General features: G+C 41.3%; 1 non-coding gene across 1 annotated transcript; it reads left to right on the top strand.

Annotated features, from left to right (window-relative positions):
- Positions 1 to 2,016: 2,016 nt before the first annotated feature.
- Positions 2,017 to 2,124, top strand: LOC130952047 (small nucleolar RNA R71). Its single transcript, XR_009074233.1, has one exon. It is a non-coding gene; the product is annotated as a small nucleolar RNA R71 (small nucleolar RNA).
- The last annotated feature ends 6,105 nt before the right edge of the window (positions 2,125 to 8,229 follow it).

Below are 8,229 nucleotides of genomic sequence, written 5' to 3'. Positions count from 1 at the left end.
CCAGGTTGTTGCCCTTTACTGGCGTTTAACGCCAGTCTGGTGCCCCTTTCTGGCGTTAAACGCCCAGAATGGTGCCAGACTGGGCGTTAAACGCCCAACAGCTAGCATTACTGGCGTTTGAACGCCAGCTTCTTCTCCTCCAGGGTGTGCTATTTTTCTTCCTGTTTTTCATTCTGTTTTTGCTTTTTTCATTGTTTTGTGACTTCTTATGATCATCAACCTACAAAAAGATAAAATAACAAAAGAAAATAGTTAACTATAAAACATTGGGTTGCCTCCCAACAAGCGCTTCTTTAATGTCATTAGCTTGACAGAGGACTCTCATGGAGCCTCAGAGATACTCAGAACCGTGTTGGAACCTCCCAACACCAAACTTAGAGTTTGAATGTGGGGGTTCAACACCAAACTTAGAGTTTGGTTGTGGCCTCCCAACTCCAAACTTAGAGTTTGACTGTGGGGGCTCTGCTTGGCTCTGTTTTGAGAGAAGCTCTTCATGCTTCCTCTCCATGATGATAGAGGGATGTCCTTGGGCTTTAAACACCAAGGATTCTCCATTCACTTGAATGATCAACTCTCCTCTATCAACATCAATCACAGCCTTTGCTGTGGCTAGGAAGGGTCTGCCAAGGATGATGGATTCATCCATGCACTTCCCAGTCTCTAGGACTATGAAATCAGTGGGAATGTAATGGTCTTCAATCTTAACCAAAACATTCTCTACAAGTCCATAAGCTTGTTTTCTTGAGTTGTCTGCCATCTCTAGTGAGATTCTTGCAGCTTGTACCTCAAAGATCCTTAGCTTCTCCATTACAGAGAGAGGCATGAGGTTTACACTTGACCCTAAGTCACACAAGGCCTTCTTGAAGGTCATGGTGCCTATGGTACAAGGTATAAAAAACTTCCCAGGATCCTGCCTCTTTTGAGGCAGTTTTTGCCTAGACAAGTCATCCAGTTCTTTGGTGAGCAAGGGAGGTTCATCTTCCCAAGTCTCATTTCCAAATAACTTGTCATTTAGCTTCATGATTGCTCCAAGATATTTAGCAACTTGCTCTTCAATGACATACTCATCCTCTTCAGAGGAAGAATACTCATCAGAGCTCATGAAAGGCAGAAGCAAGTCCAATGGAATCTCTATGGTCTCATTTTGAGCCTCAGATTCCCATGGTTCCTCATTGGGGAACTCAGAGGAGATTGGTACACGCCCACTGAGGTCTTCCTCAGTGGCGTCCTCCTCCTCTCTTTCCTCTCCATATTCGGCCATGTCTATGGCTTTGCACTCTCCTTTTGGATTTTCTTCTGTATTACTTGGGAGAGTGCTAGGAGGGAGTTCAGTAACTTTCTTGCTCAGCTGACCTACTTGTCCTTCCAAATTTCTGATGGAGGACCTTGTTTCATTCATGAAACTTTGAGTGGTCTTTATTAGATCAGAGACCATTGTTGCTAAGTCAGAAGTACTCTGCTTAGAACTCTCTGTCTGTTGCTGAGAAGATGATGGAAAAGGCTTGTTATTGCCAAGCCGGTTTCTTCCACCATTATTATTGAAACCTTGTTGAGGTCTCTCTTGATTCTTCCATGAGAAATTTGGGTGATTCCTCCATGAAGAATTATAGGTGTTTCCATAGGGTTCTCCTAGGTAATTCACCTCTTCCATGGAAGGGTTCTCAGGATCATAAGCTTCTTCCTCAGATGAAGCATCCTTAGTACTGTTTGGTGCATTTTGCATTCCAGACAGACTTTGAGAAATCAAATTGACTTGTTGAGTCAATATCTTGTTCTGAGCCAATATGGCATTCAGAGTGTCAATCTCAAGAACTCCTTTCTTCTGACTAGTCCATTGTTCACAGGATTCCTTTCAGAAGTGTACATGAATTGGTTATTTGCAACCATTTCAATCAATTCTTGAGCTTCTGTAGGCGTCTTCTTCAGATGAAGAGATCCTCCAGCAGAGCTATCCAAGGACATCTTAGATAGTTCAGAGAGACCATCATAGAAAATACCTATGATGCTCCATTCAGAAAGCATGTCTGAGGGACATCTTCTGATTAATTGTTTGTATCTTTCCCAAGCTTCATAGAGGGATTCTCCATCCTTCTGTCTGAAGGTTTGGACTTCCACTCTAAGCTTACTCCATCTTTGTGGTGGAAAGAACTTTGCCAAGAAGGCATTGACTAGCTTTTCCCAAGAGTCCAGGCTTTCTTTAGGTTGAGAATCCAACCATATTCTAGCTCTGTCTCTTACAGTAAAAGGGAATAGCATCAGTCTGTAGACCTCAGGGTTAACCCCATTAGTCTTGACTGTGTCACAGATTTGCAAGAATTCAGCTAAGAACTGATGAGGATCTTCCATTGGAAGTCCATGGAACTTGCAATTCTGTTGCATTAGAGAAACTTAATTGAGGCTTAAGCTCAAAGTTGTTTGCTCCAATGGCAGGGATAGAGATGCTTCTCCCATAAAAATCAGGAGTAGGTGCAGTGAAGTCACCCAACACCTTCCTTGCATTGTTGGCATTGTTATTGTTTTCGGCTGCCATGTGTTCTTCTTCTTTGAAGAATTCGGTCAGGTCCTCTAAAGAGAGTTGTGCCTTGGCTTCTCTTAGCTTTCTCTTCAAGGTTCTCTCGGGTTCAGGGTCAGCTTCAACAAGAATGCTTTTGTCTCTGCTCCTGCTCATATGAAAGAGAAGAGAACAAGAGAAATGTGGAATCCTCTATGTCACAGTACAGAGATTCCTTGAAGTGTCAGAGGAAAAGAAAAATAGAAGAAAAGAAGGTAGAAGAATTCGAACTTGATTAGTTAGAGTTCGAATTGTGCATTAAGAAGGAGTAGTACTCCATAAATAGAAGGATGTGAGAAGGAGGGAAGAGGATTTTCGAAAATTAATTAGAAAGATGTCAAAAACATTTTAAAAATTGATTGATAATTTTCGAAAATTGAAAGTGGGGAAGAATTGAAGTGATTTTTGAAAAAGATTTTGAAATTAGAAGTCAAAAAGATTTGATTGAAAACTATTTTGAAAAAGATGAGGTTAAAGAGATTTGATTGAAAAGTTATGGTTTTAAAAAGATGTGATTGAGAAGATATGATTTGAAAACAATTTTAAAAGATATGATTTGAAAATAATTTGAAAAGATATGAATTTAAAAAAAATATTAATGACTTGCCTAACAAGAAAAGATAAGATTCAAACATAAAACCTTTCTTAATAGAAAAGGCAAAAAATGTTTAATCAAATCATTAATTATTGGTAAGTATCTTTGAAAAAGGAAAGAAATTGATTTTGAAAACATTTGATTGAAAAGATATGATTTGAAAAAGATTTGGTTTTGAAAAACTTTGAAAACTTGAAAAAAAAATTTGATTTGAAAACAAAATCTTCCTCCTAGCACCATCCTGGCGTTAAACGCCCAGAATGGTATACATTCTGGCGTTTAACGCCCAAAATGCTACCTCTTTGGGCGTTAAACGCCCAACCAGGTACCCTGGCTGGCGTTTAAACGCCAGTCTGTCTTCTTCACTGGGCATTTTTGAATGCTCAGCTTTTTCTGTATAATTCCTCTGCAGCATGTTCTGAATCTTCAATTCTCTGTATCATTGACTTGAAAAGACACAAATTAAAAATATTTTTGGATTTTTAATAATAAAGAACAATCAAAATGTAACTAGAACCAAACAACAATGCATGCAGGACACCAACTTAGCAGTTTGTATACTACTGACACTATCGAAATGAGAATGCATATGAGACACACAAAATACTTCAAGTCAATAGAATTCAAAGATTAGAACAAAGAACTATATGCATGGATTTGAAAAATATAACAAAAACATGCATTTGACACCAAACTTAAGATGAGACTCTAGACTCAAACAAGAAACATCAAATATTTTTGGTTTTTTTGTGATTTTGTAATTTTTTTGTGTTTTTCGAAAATTAAGTGGAAAAAGATATCAAAATTCTTAATGAGAATTCCAGGAATCAGTGCAATGCTAGTCTAAGACTCCGGTCCAGGAATTAGACATGGCTTCTCAGCCAGCCAAGCTTTCAAAGAAAGCTTCGGTCCAAAACTAGACATGACCAAAGGTCATCCAAGTCTTAGCAGATCACTGCTCCAAAAGCAAGATTGATGAAAATCAACAAGCTCTTGTGGTGATAAGTTGAAACCTCGGTCCAATCAGATTAGACATGGCTTCTCAGCCAGCCAGATTTCAACAAATCATCATGAAACTTTAGAATTCATCTTTAAGAATTTTGAAAAAAATAAATACCTAATCTAAGCAACAAGATGAACCGTCAGTTGTCCAAACTAGAACAATCCCAGGCATTGTTACCAAAGCTTGCTCAAACTTGAACAATCCCCGGCAACGGCGCCAAAAACTTGGTGCGCGAAATTGTGAACAATACTTTTCACAACTCTCATAATCCCTGGTCATGAACTCCAAAACTTGGTGGTTCAATTCCATGGCATTACACAACTTCGCACAACTAACCAGCAAGTGCACTGGTCGTCCAAGTAATACCTTACGTGAGTAAGGGTCGATCCCACGGAGATTGTTAGCATTGAAGCAAGCTATGGTCATCTTGTAAATCTTAGTCAGGCAAACTCAATTGTATATGATGATGAACGAAAATAATATAAAGATAAAGATAGTGATACTTATGTATATCATTGGTGTAAGAGCTTCAGACAAGCGTATGAAGATGCCTTCCCTTCCGTTTCTCTGCTTTCCTACTGCCTTCATCCAATCCTTCTTACTCCTTTCCATGGCAAGCTTGTGTAGGGTTTCACCATTGTCAGTGGCTACCTCCCATCCTCTCAGTGAAAGCGATTGCATATGTCCTGTCACGGCATAGCGGAATTCAGCTGTCGGTTCTCGGTCAGGCCGGAATAATATCCATTGATACTTTTGCGTCTGTCACTAACGCCCTAGCCTGCTAGGAGTTTGAAGCACGTCACAGTCATTCAGTCATTGAATCCTACTCAGAATACCACAGACAAGGTTAGACCTTCCGGATTCTCTTGAATGCTGCCATCAGTTCTTGCCTATACCACGAAGACTCTGATCTCACGGAATGGTTGGCTCGTTTGTCAGGCGAGCACTCGGTTGTCAGGCGATCAACCATGCATCGTGCAATCAGGAATCCAAGAGATATTCACTAAGCCTCAGATGCTTGTAGAACAAGAATAGTTGTCAGTCACCTTGTTCATGAGTGAGAATGGTGATGGGCGTCAATCATCACCTTCATCAAGTTGAAGAACAAGTGATATCTTGGACAAAGAACAAGTGGAATTGAATGGAAGAACAATAGTAATTGCATTAATACTCGAGGTACAGCAGAGCTCCACACCTTAATCTATGGTGTGTAGAAACTCCACCGTTGAAAATACATAAGAACAAGGTCTAGGCATGGCCGAATGGCCAGCCTCCCAATGATCTAAGATAGCATAAAACAAAGATAGCTACCAAAGTCTCTCTAATACAATAGTAAAAGGTCCTACTTATAGAAAACTAGTACATAGATGAGTAAATGACATAAAAATCCACTTCCGGGCCCACTTGGTGTGTGCTTGGGCTCAGCAATGAAGCTTTTTTCGTGTAGAGACTCTCCTTGGAGTTAAACGCCAGCTTTAGTGCCAGTTTGGGCGTTTAACTCCCAATTAGGTGCCAGTTCCGGCGTTTAACGCTGGAATTTCTTGAGGTGACTTTGAACGCCAGTTTGGGCCATCAAATCTTGGGCAAAGTATGTACTATTATATATTGCTGGAAAGCCCAGGATGTCTACTTTCCAACGCCGTTGAGAGCGCGCCAATTGGGCTTCTGTAGCTCCAGAAAATCCACTTCGAGTGCAGGGAGGTCAGAATCCAACAGCATCTGCAGTCCTTTTGAGTCTCTGGATCAGATTTTTGCTCAGGTCCCTCAATTTCAGCCAGAAAATACCTGAAATCACAGAAAAACACACAAACTCATAGTAAAGTCCAGAAAAGTGAATTTTAACTAAAAACTAATAAAAATATACTAAAAACTAACTAAATCATACTAAAAACATACTAAAAACAATGCCAAAAAGCATACAAATTATCCGCTCATCAGTCACTCTAATGAGTTTTTTTGGCGGGGCGATGCGAAAGTTGGCATGCTTCTGACATGGTGGACATGTCTTTACAAATTTGGTAGCTTCATTTTGTAGAGTTGGCCAATAGAATCCTGCCCGGAGTACCTTTTTGGTGAGAGCTTGTGCTCCGAGATGATTGCCACAAATGCCGCTGTGTACTTCTTCCAAGACTTCCTTTGTATTGGAGGTCGGGACGCATTTTAACAATGGTGTTGAGATCCCTCTTTTGTATAGGAAGTTGTTTATGATAGTGTAGTACTGTGCCTCCCTTTTTAACCTCTTTGCCTCCTTTTCATCTGTGGGAAGGGCTTCTGTTTTGAGGTAATTAATTATGGGGGTCATCCATCCTTGATCCCGACCTGTTATGGCTAGGATCATTTTTTCTTCTTCCAATATTGATGGGTTTTGCAGTATTTCCTGGATGAGGCTTCTATTGTTGCCCCCTGGTTTGGTGCTGGCTAGCTTTGAGAGCGCGTCAGCTCGGGCATTTTGCTTGCGGGGTATGTGGCAGATCCTATATTCTCCAAGTTGTCCGAGCTGTTCTTTGGTTTTATCCAAATATTTTTTCATGGTAGGATCTTTGGCTTGGTTGCTTCCCGTTATTTGCGAGGTAATAACTTGTGAGTCACTATAGATGTTGAGTTTCTGAGCTCCAACTTCCCTAGCCAGCTTCAAACCAGCTAATAACGCTTCATATTCCGCCTGGTTGTTTGAGGCCGGGAATCCGAATTTCAGGGAAAGCTCAAGTTGGGTTCCCTGGTTGCTTTCGATTATCACACCTGCACCGCTTTCGGCTTTATTTGAGGAGCCGTTCACGTATATGTTCCACTCTATGGGGATTTCTGTGGTGTCTGTGAATTCTGCAATGAAGTCGGCTAGGTATTATGATTTGATGGCTGTCCGCGCTTCGTATTGGAGGTCGAACTCGGACAACTCGATTGCCCACTGTAGAATTCTTCCTACTAGATCTGTTTTCTGCAGTATCCCTTTTATGGGCTGGTTGGTCCGAACTCTGATGGTGTGCGCTTGGAAGTATGGGCGAAGTAGTCGGGATGTGAGTATCAAAGCGTAGGCGAACTTCTCTATTTTCTGGTAGTTTAGCTCTGACCCCTGTAGTGCTTTACTAATGAAGTAGACGGGTTGTTGTCCCCCTTCATCTTCTCTAATTAGTGCTGAGGCTATTGCCCGACTTCCTACGGCCAGGTATAGTATGAGTGGTTCTCCCTCTCGTGGTCGAGATAGGATTGGAGGCTGTCCCAGGAATTTTTTAAAGTCTCGGAAGGCTTGTTCACATTCCGTTGTCCACTCGAAGTTTTTTCCCTGACCTAAGGTAGCGTAGAAGGGGAGGGATCTTATTGCTGACCCTGCTAGGAATCTGGACAGGGCTGCCAGTCTCCCATTGAATTGTTGGACTTCTTTGACACAGGTCGGGCTTTTCATGTTGAGTATGGCCTGGCATTTATCTGGATTTGCCTTGATTCCTCTTTGTGTGAGCATGAAGCCCAAGAATTTTCCTGCCTCTACTGTGAAGGTGCATTTAGCCGGGTTAAGTCGCATGTTGTGCTTCCGTATGGTGTCGAACACTTGAACCAAGTCGGTTAGTAATATTTCCTCACTTTGTGTCTTTATCAACATGTTGTCCACATAGACCTCCATGATTTTTTCGATGTGGTTTGAGAAGACTTTATTCATTAGCCTTTGATAAGTGGCTCCCGCGTTTTTAAGGCCGAAATGCATTATGATGTAGCAATAATTCGCTTTTGGTGTGAAAAACGAGATTTTTTCTTGATCTGGTGGATATATTGGGATCTGGTTGTACCCTGAGTATGCGTCCATGAATGAGAGATACTTATATTCTGATGAGGCATCTACTAGAGCGTCGATGCTTGGGAGTGGATAAGGGTCTTCTGGGCAGGCTTTGTTGAGGTCGGTGTAGTCAGTGCACATTCGTCACTTCCCATTTGACTTTTTCACCAAGACGACATTTGCTAGCCATAGTGGGTATTTAACTTCTCTTATGAATCTTGCCTCTAGTAGTGCTTGTACTTGTTCTTCTACAGTCTGAGACCGTTCTGGCCCGAGTTTTCTTCGTCTTTGTTGTACTGGCCGAGATCTCGGGT

The sequence above is a fragment of the Arachis stenosperma genome, chromosome 1 (genome assembly GCF_014773155.1).
Source record: "Arachis stenosperma cultivar V10309 chromosome 1, arast.V10309.gnm1.PFL2, whole genome shotgun sequence".
Lineage (NCBI taxonomy): Eukaryota > Viridiplantae > Streptophyta > Magnoliopsida > Fabales > Fabaceae > Arachis > Arachis stenosperma.
The sequence above is the reverse complement of the archived record's forward strand: the minus strand, read 5'-3'. Positions and strand labels throughout refer to the sequence as shown.